The sequence below is a fragment of the Pleurodeles waltl genome, chromosome 4_2 (genome assembly GCF_031143425.1).
Source record: "Pleurodeles waltl isolate 20211129_DDA chromosome 4_2, aPleWal1.hap1.20221129, whole genome shotgun sequence".
Classification (NCBI taxonomy): Eukaryota; Metazoa; Chordata; class Amphibia; order Caudata; family Salamandridae; genus Pleurodeles; species Pleurodeles waltl.
This window is the reverse complement of record NC_090443.1, coordinates 1,071,297,577-1,071,310,338: the sequence shown is the minus strand read 5'-3', so window position 1 is coordinate 1,071,310,338 and position 12,762 is coordinate 1,071,297,577. Positions and strand designations below refer to the sequence as shown.

Genomic DNA, 12,762 nt, shown 5'->3' with positions numbered 1-12,762 from the left:
CAATCTTAAAGCTCCTGGAGAAATCTGTAGGTGGCTCAGATTGTATTCTTGACTCTGTAACAGCAATTTTTATGGCGATGACTAAAGATAAAAGGGGGGGGGTGAAATCTTAGATCCTATTCAGACTAATGATGCCTCTTTGCTACTTCTTAAAGATCAGAGGTCTTCTTGCGTGACCCCCAGGGCACCCCTAAGGGAGCGCCCGTGTGAGGATGCAAGCACTCATACTGGAGGAGCCCATTGAAACCGTCCCAGTGAGGCAAAAACATTTTCGGTTAGTCCTGTGGACTTTATTCTATTTATCTTTGATACTTCTCTGTCGAAGGGCAATCAATCTGCACAGATCAACCAGCCCCCATTGAAGGTATTCCCCATCTTTGAAAGAACTGCCATCCAAAAGAGTGGGCCCATAGTTTCTCCTCCTACACTTTCCTTGGGAGATGGATTTAAGAAGGGAAATAAGAGATCGAAGAAATTAAATCAACAGATTAGTAGGAAAAACAGAAGAAAAGTACTTTTTCCTGACATGATAACTGATGTGACAACTTCCCCCCCGAACACGGACAGAGATACACATGAAGCAATCTTGTCTGCTTTCTCCGCGAAGGCCTAGCATTTCTAGAAGGGGGCTTGAAAGTGAGCATAATACTGACTTTTCTACCACTTCAGCCTTGAATCCGACTGCCTCACCTTTCTTGCCTCCCAGACGGGAGGTTGTCCATAATGATTCCTTCAATTCTTTAGCATCTTTAGCTAGGGAAGGAGCACCTTCAACAGGTTATAATGTGGACTCCCAGATAGTAGACTTTTTACTTAATGAAGCAGTGCTAAATGACCGATAAGCTGGTTACCTGCTGTCTGTTATACACTGTTTACGACAGCCACTGTAAATGCAGGCTGATTTCATAACTGAAAGGTGTCTGGGAGAGAGTATTACCAGGTTTGGGTAAATTGTAATGTGTTTAGGACCCTGATTAAGAGTCTGTAGAGAGATATTATTTTATAAAATTACTTTCATATTGTTATGCCAGTAAATGGATTGTTAATTATTATAAACGCCTATCTATTTTGCATGATTTCGGTATGGTAATCTATTGTGTAACAAATGGAATGTAACTGGATATTAATGCAGAAACATGGTCTGCAGATGCAGAAATAAATAGCCATCTGCTTAGCACCCACCAGCTCAGCATTTTATCGCCCACATCGACTGAAAGGAGCTGCAGCATTTGTGACCAGATAAGAACAAGATTTAGAGCTATTTACCGAAACAGAGCAGTGGAGCTTGCGGAATGGGGAATGTGGGAATAAACATTGTAGTTACAAGTTGAATGAGACAAAACTTTTGCGGTATATCACACGCACTGGCGAACAGAAACCTCATGCTGCTACACTGTTCCTATGAGCCTGTAAAGACATTTTTTTATAAAATTACTTTGATATTCTCATGCCACTAAATGTATTGATAGTTATTTTAAACACCTATATTGCGTGATTTCGAGATAGTAATAAGTTGTGTAAATAAAGGAAGGAAAACAGATACAGCCCTGCTTACAGAAATGGTGCAGCGAAGCGCAGAGTGAGTGGCGAAAAATGCCAGCTTGTCAAGTGGAATGTCAGTATCTATTTTATTTTTTAAACTAATGAATCGCCGTAAGTAAGTTACAGAATGGAACAGAAATTGCATGATAAGGTGAATAACAAAACGGATCTGTAAAGGAAAAGAAGCAACGGGGTTGGGGCAGATTGGACAGAGCTTGGAAAAACAGGAGCACTTGTGTTTAATGCCCAAACACAAAAAAAGAAAGTAGCTCCTAAGATGGGAGGGGTGGAAGGACATAAGTACTTGGGTCAATCTCTGGGTTGGCGGTGGCTAAACACAAGAAGAGGCATGACCATGCTTGCCATGGACAAAGGCGCACAAAGGATACAAGAGCAACAATGGAGTGAGCAAACGGGTGAGCTGAAGCCCACAGATTGAAAGCTACATGTATCTTCGAGACAGCGCATGCACTGTCTAGCCGAGATCTTTAAAAAAAATATATATATAAAAAAAATATAGAGGCCATAATGCACCCCCGTCTCAACCCTCTCTCGATGTTAAAACAGTGGGTACATTTCAGATCTCTAGAGTAACGCCTGAGGCCATGGTGTTTAGCCAGATGTCCCTTAAAAAATATACTATATCCCCATCCACCGCCCATGGATCGCTATTAATCCGGTCAAAAGGCGAGGTTAAATGCATGAAGCCTAGAAGGATGGGCCGTGCGCGGGTTACAGTATGCTTGCCGAGGACCAAATACAAATTGCATGCATGACTATCCGGTACGTCACATTGTTTCTTTTGTCTCTCCTTTGCGCTCCATGGCAGCCATGCCACTCTGAAGTTTCATAGAGAGCTATACTTTTGTGTGGGCGAACTTTAAAAAATGTCTTTTGTCTCTTCCCTTCGCGCTCCATGGAGCTTTGAAGCTTCATACATGGCAACTCGATCGGAGGTTTTGTAGTGCCTCTCTCACCACAATCTGGAGGGCGTGAGACCAGCACAGTCCGTAAATCGCATTAAATACTAAAAACATGTTATTTCTTTTTCCTCAGCCCACTGCACCATTTCCCCACCACCTCCCTCCCATCACTGCATTTCCTGCTTGTCTCAGTGGCAGACATGGCGGAAGCGCATTTGGGGGACGCAGAAAAGTATGCAGAAGAGCATGTTGTAGCTGACAGTAGGAGACCGCTGAACGCTGTGCCTTGCTTCAGAGACTAGTCTAGAGCATAGTGGGTTGAGGGTTTCATTTGCCCGCTTTGTTCGGACTCGGTTTTCTGTCATACACTGTTCAGCAGTCTCTCTGAGCACTGTTGGGGATGTAGTGGGAGATTTCATTAGGCCTCTCCTGCTGGGCTACGGGTAGCGCGCTTGTGAACTTCAATCCGTGGCTGATGTAATTAGGGAATCAGCCTGACACTTCATGAGGGTGGGTGGGTCTGAGAGGGTGATGGTTCTGAATAGCAGCTGCCTAACTTACTCAGGGCACCCAGGAGATGGTATATTTTACTGCCTTCTGGAGCCGGGTACCTTCCCTTTCAAGTTGGCTGAAAGCAGCTTTCTCCCACAGCTGGTTCCACAAGTGTAATCCAAGGAATGTATCCTCAGTGTTGAACTCGACTATGTCATCTTGTGACTCCATATATATATATATATATATATATATATAGTCTTGTGGCCTGCAAAGGCATTCAGTTAGCTTACACTTCATATTTATTTTTTAATGCCGGAATTTTATTACTTGAGAACACTAATATATCCTCTTCCTCATTCTAAAATTACTCGTTGTGAGATTCCATTAAATATTTCTTCCTGTTTCATGAATTGGAGACATTTCATCACCCTCTTTTTTGACATTGAGTTCCCCCAAAATACAAAAATCATTTTAAATTAAGAGAGGATAGTTGGCATTTATGGGAGGCAGGCCGGCCGCGTAGGAGCTCTCGTCATGCTCCGCAGCTGAACACCGGCTCAGGAAGGACGCGCGCTTGAAGGCAGACGCGTTTATGCCGGCGCCGCGTTATTGAAACACGGAAAGACAGTTCGCCTAGGAGGCTTCGGATTCCTTTCCCCCCGCTGTTTGCCGCGTTCCATTTTGAGAATTCTCCCTCGGATACTTCTGGCTGTCAGTGGAATCTGTTTGCAGGCCCGAAGAGGCCTGAGACTGCACGTTTGGAGTTCCGTTCTCTGGCGAGGAGGACTGGAAACGGAGGTGAGGTGGGGGCTATGGACTGCATTACTCTTTTTCACTGAGGGAAGTTTTCCCTTTCTTTCTCAAACTGGACATGAAATAAGGTACTCTGCTGTGAGCACTGTCTGGTGTTGGTGCAGTACATTTTTGTAAATTTTTTGCGCATTTACACATTGTGAGTGCTGGAAAGCAGTTGGTTAAAAGGACATTGACCCCCGGAAAAAACTTTTTTCTAGCACAAATTGGCGCAAGGCCAGTTTTCTTTTTCAGAAGCCTGTTGCGCAGGTGGGGAGAGGAAGGGGGCTGCATGTCGCTTGTAAGGGCAAGGAGCAGCGCTGTATAATGCCCCGATCTCCGCACTATCTTTAGAGAAAAGGACGCCCTGCTTCTAGGGCTCCTAAAGCTGCTCGCACTGCTAAAACAAAGCGCCCAGCCCCATCCGACAATCACCTGAATATGGATTTGTCTTCAAATACCGTCCCTCCACCGACTATCGATTTAGCTCTTAGGGATACTTCTCCTCACAGCTTATCGCTCTCTATGACTAGCTCGCAAAATGCTGGTTCTGACTCTCCGCTGGCAGAGGCTAGGAGCCCGGACTTGGAATTGGATTTAAATTTACAGTCACTTAATAAGGCTAGCCCACCTCTGAATCAATCAGCCTTGAGATGTAACGCCGAAGTTACTCACAGTTGGGCTCTGGATATGGGCGCAGGCTCCAAAATACTCTATCCTATGTTTTCTGGACTGGTGAAGGGCCAAAAGGGCAGTGCTCCTGCATGGACTAGTGACTCTGCCTCTGCTCCTCAGGCAAAGAAGCTCTCTACTTGATCTCTCTCGCGAGTCCTGCAAGTCAATTTCTGCATCAGGGATAAGCACTACAGCCGGGCCCCCCTCGAACTCCTCCGTTAATGGACCCCCTGAATCGGCCCAGGATCAGCAGAACTTTCAAATGGGCTTGTTCTCTCATGCACCAAGAGACCAGGCAAGCTCCGATATCCTTTTGGAAAATTTGCTCCTTCAGATCTTATCTGAGTTAAAAGCCTTATAAATTTCGCAAAACGAGGCAAATCAGAGAACGGAATCGCAAATGAATTTAATTTTGAGTAATATACAGCAACTTAACTCACGCATTAAGGAGATTGAACAGTGAGTATATGACCTGGAGGATGCTCGCATCTCTGTGGAACCGTCAGTGGCAAAATGTCAAGCTGATTTGTTAGACTTACAGATCCAGCTAGATGATGCTGAGAATTGCTCACGTAGATCAAAATTGAGATTTACAGGAATTCCTGGAGGGGGGTGAAAATGGACAAACTGTCACAAACTTAATCACGGACCTTATCCTGCAGCATGTTCTCTCTGAACCAGTCAATAAACATTTGGATCTTACCATCATGCGGGCCTACTGGGTTCCCGCAGTACAGTCACACCATGCAAAGTATCCTTGAACTATCCTCGTCAATTTTGGTGATTTTCATGTCAAGGAACGCATTCTTCAACAAGCAACTAAGAGTAAAGTGCATCAGGTTCCTGGCGATTTCGCCTTCAAAATTTTTTCAGATATGTCTGTGGCGGCTGCACATCGGAGGAGAGAATTGAAAGGGATGATTCCGGCATTCCAAAAAGCCGGTGCTCCGGCAGGACTTGCACAGCAATCTAAACTTAAAGTGTTTTTTCAGGGACATTCTAATTTAATTAATACAGCTGATGCTGCTAAGACTTTGTTGCATTCAATTCAGAAGCAGTCGGGGCAGGGGGTAAGGGGATGGTGGGAAATATGATTAAGGGAAGGAGGATAGACCTGGCACTGAGAGGGGAAATGCTGCTTCAGAAAGATGGATTTCATAGAGTGTAAATCAAATACGTCTTTATGGTACTTATACTCCAGTCCTTTTTGAGTCTATGGTGTAGGGCGCCATGTCAAGGAACCCGATTAAAAAAGGGTGGCCCCGGATTGCTCAGACGGGAAGGCCCCTGGCTTGGGCCACCCAAGGGTGGGTGTGTGGGTTGGGGGTGGGTGGAGGGAGGGTTGATAAGGGGTGCAGGATCCTGGTTTTCCACACTAAATAGTAGCTACGTGTATTTCAGAATGGCTAAGGTTATAGAGGGGGTTGATGTTAATTGGACTAGGTTTAGATCATTTATTTCCTCTTAGATTTTCTATGAGAACTCGATGGCAAGGTTGAATTTTTCATTAATAATAGTTTCCTGAAATGTCAAAAAAGTAAAATAATCGCAGGAAAAGGTATGTAATCGAAGAAAGGGTAGCTGCCCTAAATCCCTCGGTTATTCTTTTACAGGAAACTCATTTCCCAGTTAAAAAAGTTTCGGGCTTCCACATGTTTAAAGAGATGGACGATTTTAAGATGGTTGCCGCAGCCTCAGCAGCCCATAGAGGCGCTGAGGTCTTTCTAGCTAGAGGCCTCAATGCACAGCTGCTTGACTTTCTTTGCGACCCTGAAGGACGATGGTGCTGGGTGCACTGTTTAATTGCCAAAGAAAGATTTGTCTTTGTTAGCTTTTATTCACCCTTGCTAGATGATCCAGCTCCTTTTGTAGGATTGTTCCAGTCCCTTTTGCAATTATCAGGTAAAATTATTATTGGAGGGGATTTTAACTTTCTTCAGGCTCAAATTTTGGATACCACTGTTAGGGGTAAGAAACAACAAAAGCCTAGAGTTGCCAAAATCTTTAAAGACTATGTCAAAGTGTTGATGCTGTGTGATCCTTGGAGAATGAATGCCCCCCATGAGAGAGAGAATACGTGCATCTCAACCCGGTTCAAAAGCACCTCTCGCATTGATTTTTTTCTGATATCTTAAACATTGCACTTTAAGACTCAGTCAGTGCGGCACTCTGGCTTATTGTATTGTATTGTATTAGATTGTATTGTATTAGATTATTTATAGAGCGCATTCCGGTGGAAGCATCGAAGCGCTATGCAGACCATAAATGCAGAAAAACAAATCCAGATTATCACTAATAATTAGTTTGCAAAAAGCCTGGTTTTAAGGTACTTCCGAAAGAGCAAATGGTTCCGTATTTGTCGCATAGAGAGTGGGAAAAAGCGCGATCTCCCCATCTCGCTTTTTTACAGCGTGGGACCTTGATCGTAAATTTAGAAGCAGATCTCAGGAGTCTCGGAGGTTGGTAAAACAACAAGATGGATTTCAAATAATCACATCCCAACGACTGAAGTGCTTTATGCGTAAGGCAGAGTGTTTTAAACATGATTCTCTTCCTAATTGGGAGCTAATGAAGAGATGTCACAAACCTAGCAGCAGAGGTAGAATGGGGCATGTTTAAAGTTAGACGGGCCGCCGCATTCTGAATAGACTGCAATTTATCCAAAGAGGATTTATTAGCATTGAGCAGCAAACAGTTACAGTAGTCCAGTCTAGAAGTGACCAAAGCCAGTACGACCGGACGTCCAAAAGATGAAGACATTTCTTAAGAATTTTTAGTGTGCAAAAACAGACCTTGACCAAATGATTAATCTGTAACTTGAAAGACAATAAATCATCGAACGTAATGCCCACATTTTTTGCAACTGGTACTGGCGATGGGCAGCCCCCACAAACAGGCCATGCCTCCCTGGTGATGGAAGTGTTTCTTTATTCGGAAGTCCCCAAGTTTCAGACTAGAAGGTGGGTCTTTAACCAGCAGCTTCTTCAAGATGAGGGATGGGTACAGATTTCTAAGAACGAAATAAGTGAATTTTTCAAACGTAATCAGGGATCTTCAACTCCGGCTATAATCTGGGATTTAGTTAAGGCCTTCTTCAGGGGCTTGGTAATCGCCAAAGAGGCAGCAGACAAATCTTCTCAGAGACAACAAGCCAGGGCTCTGGATGAGGCAGTGCAAAGGTGTTTAATTGCTTACCTACATGCCCCTTCGGAAAACAATAGAAAGTCTTTTGAATTAGCTAAAAAGACACTGGCCAACAATTTTCTCAAGAAGGGTGATATAGGATATCAGACTTATAAACAAAAGGTATATGAAGAGAGTAATTTCACAGGCAAATTTTTGGCATGGCAGGCTCGGGATCGAATTGCTAGTAATATCATACATGCCTTGAGATGCCCTATCACCGGGGTTAGACATACTGACCCCAGAATTGTGGATGAAATTATGCTAGAGCATTATAGGCGAATTTACAGCCATGCTCAGGATACTGACCCTAGATCTATTAAGGAATTCTTGGGGAAGCTGGATATCCCTAGTCTTACAGAAGAAGACAGCGATGCTCTAATACAGCCGTTTACGAAGTTAGAACTCCTTGAGGTTGTCAAGAACCTCCCTACGGGGAAGGCTTGTGGACCTGATGGCTTTCCGGCTGAATTTTATAAAGCTTTCATTAAAGCATTCATTGACGATTTTTTGTCTTTAATTAATGTCCTACTTAGAGGCGAACAGAGTCCCAATTCTTGGCACTCAGGGAATTTGGTTAGTTTTCCCAAACAGAATAAGAACAGGGAAGATCCTAATGCATATCATCCAATCTCTTTGCTAAATACAGATTATAAAATTATTACGTAACTTTTGGCTAATAGGCTCAACGGGGTCGTCAATAAACTGGTGCATCCCGATCAAAACGGGTTCATAGCTGGTCGGCAACTTGCAACTAATACACATTTTGTGGCTGAGGACCTTGACTATTTTGCCTCGAATAAGATTTCTGCCATCGTTCTTTTATTAGATGCGGAAAACGCATTTGATTTGGTTGTATGGGATACACTCTTCGCAGTACTGTCTAGCTATAATGTGCCCTCTCAGGTCTCTGCACTAATTCAAAGGTTGTATTCAAAATATGAAGCTAATATTATTATTAATTCCACATGTGTTGGTCAACTTCAAGTACAACGGGGGACTCGGCAGGGTTGCCCTTTATCTCCTATACTTTTTGCTCTCTTCATTGAGCCCTTAGCCATTAAAATTAGACAAAATAGTCAGATTCAACCCCCTTTAGAGTCAATGGGGAAGATTAAACTCTACGCTGACAATATCATTATGTTTTAAGATGAAGAACGTACTTCCCAGGAAGCGGCTTTTAATGTTTTTGCCAAATTTGAGCAAATTTGTGGCTACAAGATTAATATGAGTAAGACCGATATTATTCTGTGTGGCACCTCTTCTATTAAACTGCTCCCTGAATTAAGACATTGTGTGAATGCGAGGCCAAAGAGATAACTTGGGGTTTATTTTTCAGCCGATATAGGAGACCTGCGTGACCTTATTTATGCCCGTTGCTCTAGAAAACTCAGGCTTTGCTTGCCCGATGGAGGCCTCTCCCCCTTTCTAAATTAGGTCGAATTGCATTGAACAAAATGTCAGTTTTACCATTATTTAATTTTCTGTTCTCTGCCACCCCGTGTGTTTTAACACAAAGCTAAAGTATATGTTTCACCCATTTATTTGGCAAAATCAGAAGGCTCGAGCTGCATTAAGCACATTATATGCGGATAAAAGAAAAGGGGGGGGTTAGCTTTGCCCAATTTTAAAGATTATTACTTTGCCTTTTTTGCGCATTATTTAACTAGTTTTAAAGCAGAACAATCTGTAGGTTGTACATTCTCTAATGACTTTCGTGAGTTAATATGTAGGGAGCACGATATTCGGAATCCAGCACTTTTGGCGAAATCTCCCCAAAAAGTTTGCTATAAGATTCTTAAATGGCTCTTTAAGAGAAAATCACATTTTTTTTTTTTAGAAAGTATTCAATCCTATATTTGCTTTTCTACACCCCTCTTACACAGTTCATGTTACGCTCTGGCGCTCAGCTCAATGCAGACTTAGTAAGAAGGTGGGGGCATGCAGGATTTAGTAAAATCGTGGATTTTCGCATCAATGACAACAGGGAAACTCCTGAAAACATCCAGATGGTTGTCAAAAATGACTTTCTTTTGGTGGGATCCTATAATACTATGCTACACAGTCTAAGGGACCTCGATATCAATTTAATCATTAATGCCCAGGCGTTAGTCTCAGAATTGGTGGATCCTCCTGGAATAAGGAGTGCCGGGTCGTGGAGAAGGTTATTGGTAGACAGGGATTAGGTCGATCTTGGGGCAAAGGCACAAAGAAAATGGGCTCGTCAGGAGGACTTTGATCTTTCAAGTGAGTGCTGGGAGAGAATTAATCACCTAAATTTCTCAGAGGTGCGAACTGGCATAGAATGATATTGTTTAGTAAATGGCTATTATATCGAACCCGGCAAGCCTTATCCCGTGTGGTGCCCAGCTGTCCTGATCTCTATTTTCGCTGTAAGGCAGTAGGGGTGGCGGGTTGGATACATGTGATTGGGACATGTCGATGTATACAGGAATACTGGGATGGAATATTCAGGATGCTAATAACTATGGCTCAGGTCATTATAACTCCCAGTATCCGGTTGATGTGCTTAGGCTTCGACCCCGAGGCAAGGCTCCCTTCCAGGTGGGAGAAACTCGTTTTTATCGCCACTGTGATTGCCAGATCTCTCTTGTTAAGAAACTGGCGTTCTGAGTTATCTCCCACCGCTCAAGAATGGCGGAGCAAAATGATGCAAGTCAGAAATCAAGAAATGAGATATGCTAGTAGAAAAGGAAGTGGTAAAGAAATGTCCTCGAACTGGGGTGAATTCTTTTTAGACAATCATGGGTAAATCTGTTCTTGAATCACCTATTGAATGAATTTGCATAGCTACCTAGTCTCATTGTTGCTTTCTCTGGGAACCACTGGGGAAGTTATTCAAGACAAAGTTTGGAATTGCAATGTATTTTTCTCTCTGTTATCTTGGTGGATCCTGATACAAACTCAATTAAAAGAAGTTTATATATAAAAAAATAAATAAAAAAAAAGGATAGTTACTTTATCTGGACCACTCAACCCAAGACATCAACAGAAAGTATCAAAGTTTCATGTGCCCTTTCCTATTTTTAGTATCAGTGTCACTAGGAGAGAAAATGACAGCAGCTTCCTTTTGCACTGAGAGAACAAGTATTGGAAAAATAAAATGATTGGGTGGTTGCTGCAGAGAGAGGAAGAAGGTAAAAGGAAGTGCTTTAGGTATATGCAGGGCCAATGGAATTATGTGGTAGGAAAGGACCAAATTATGAGGCAGGGTTGACCAATTTTTGTGGCAAGAAAAGTGCAATTTGGCATTTATAACTCTCACAAATGTGCAACTTATTGAATTGCAAATGCTTGTTGAATACAGGAACAATCATAGAGTGTAGGAGGCTGGACTGGCGTGTAGTGAGTACCAAGGGGTACTTACACCTTGCACCAGGCCCAGGTATCCCTTATTAGTGTATTAGTCTAAGGTCTCTCACTTAGAGGGTACCTATTGTAGTGTCCCCCTCAATAACGATGGCAGTGGAGAAGATTTGGAGGGTGGTTCCTCCGAGCTGGTATTCACACTATAGGAAGTCAGGGAGGGTATTCAAGAACTCTCCAAGAAAAATGCCCTAGGAACAGACGGTATACCACTAGACCTATATATTCATGATAAGTGATATGGGCTCGAGTACTGACTCAAACCTTGAACGCAGCAGTTTTGGTGGGTCCTCCACAGTCTTAGGCTACCTCTATGTAGGAAAGTACCATCTTGCCTGGCATGTTACCCCCACTTTTCACTGTATATATGTTGTTTTAGTTGTATGTGTCACTGGGACCCTGCCAGCCAGGGCCCCAGTGCTCATAAGTGTGCCCTGAATGTGTTACCTGTGTTATGACTAACTGTCTCACTGAGGCTCTGCTATCCAGAACCTCAGTGGTTATGCTCTCTCTTTACTTCCAAATTTGTCCCTAACAGGCTAGTGACTAAATTTACCAATTCACATTGGTATACTGGAACACCCTTATAATTCCCTAGTATATGGTACTAAGGTACCCAGGGTATTGGGGTTCCAGGAGATCCCTATGGGCTGTAGCATTTCTTTTGCCACCCATAGGAAGCTCTGACAATTCTTACACAGGCCTGCCACTGCAGCCTGAGTGAAATAACGTCACCTTTAGTGCCAGGGTGCCCACACACTAAGTAACTTTGCACCTAACCTTTACAAGGTAAAGGATAGACATATAGGTGACTTATAAGTTACTTAAGTGCAGTGGTAAATGGCTGTGAAATACAGCCATTTACCACTGCACTTAAGTAACTTATAAGTCACCTATATGTCTATCCTTTACCTTGTAAAGGTTAGGTGCAAAGTTACTTAGTGTGTGGGCACCCTGGCACTAGCCAAGGTGCCCCCACATTGTTCAGGGCAAATTCCCCGGACTTTGTGAGTGCGGGGACACCATTACACGCGTGCACTACACATAGGTCACTACCTATGTATAGCGTCACAATGGTAACTCCGAACATGGCCATGTAACATGTTTAAGATCATGGAATTGTCCCCCCAATGCCATTCTGGCATTGGGGGGACAATTCCATGATCCCCGGGTCTCTAGCATAGTACCCGGGAACTGCCAAGCTGCTGCTGCCAACCCCTCAGACAGGTTTCTGCCCTCCTGGGGTCCAGGCAGCCCTGGCCCAGGAGGGCAGAACATAGGATTTCCTCTGAGAGAGGGTGTTACTCTCCCTTTGGAAATAGGTGTGAAGGCTGGGGAGGAGTAGCCTCCCTCAGCCTCTGGAAACGCTTTAATGGGCAAATTGCTGGTGCTCATCTCTGCATAAGCCAGTCTACACCGGTTTAGGGATCCCCCAGCCCTGCTCTGGCGCGAAACTGAACAAAGGAAAGGGGAGTGAAGACTCCCCTGACCTGCACCTCCCAGAGGAGGTGCCCAGAGCTCCTCCAGTGTGTCCCAGACCTCTGCCATCTTGCATTTAGAGGTGCTGGGGGCACACTGGACTGCTCTCAGTGGCCAGTGCCAGCTGGTGACATCAGAGGCTCCTTCTGATAGGCTCTTACCTCTCTTGGTAGCCAATCCTCCTTCCTTGGTAGCCGAACCTCCTTTTCTGGCTATTTAGAGTCTCTGCTTTGGGTAATTCTTTAGATAACGAATGCAAGAGCTCACCAGAGCTCCTCTGCATCTC

At 43.8% G+C, this 12,762-nt stretch overlaps 1 protein-coding gene across 5 annotated transcripts in view; it reads right to left on the bottom strand.

Moving 5' to 3' along the window:
• LOC138293788 (zinc finger protein 665-like) overlaps nucleotides 1–12,762 on the bottom strand; it is a 45,866-nt gene that overhangs the window by 20,145 nt on the left and 12,959 nt on the right. Inside the window, exon 1 of one of the 5 annotated variants that reach the window (XM_069233131.1) lies at nucleotides 4,868–5,064. The exons of the other annotated variants lie outside the window; for them this stretch is intronic. The gene's annotated coding sequence lies outside the window, so the exon portion shown is untranslated. Of the gene's footprint in view, nucleotides 1–4,867; nucleotides 5,065–12,762 lie in introns of those variants that run through there. 5 annotated transcript variants of the gene reach the window in all.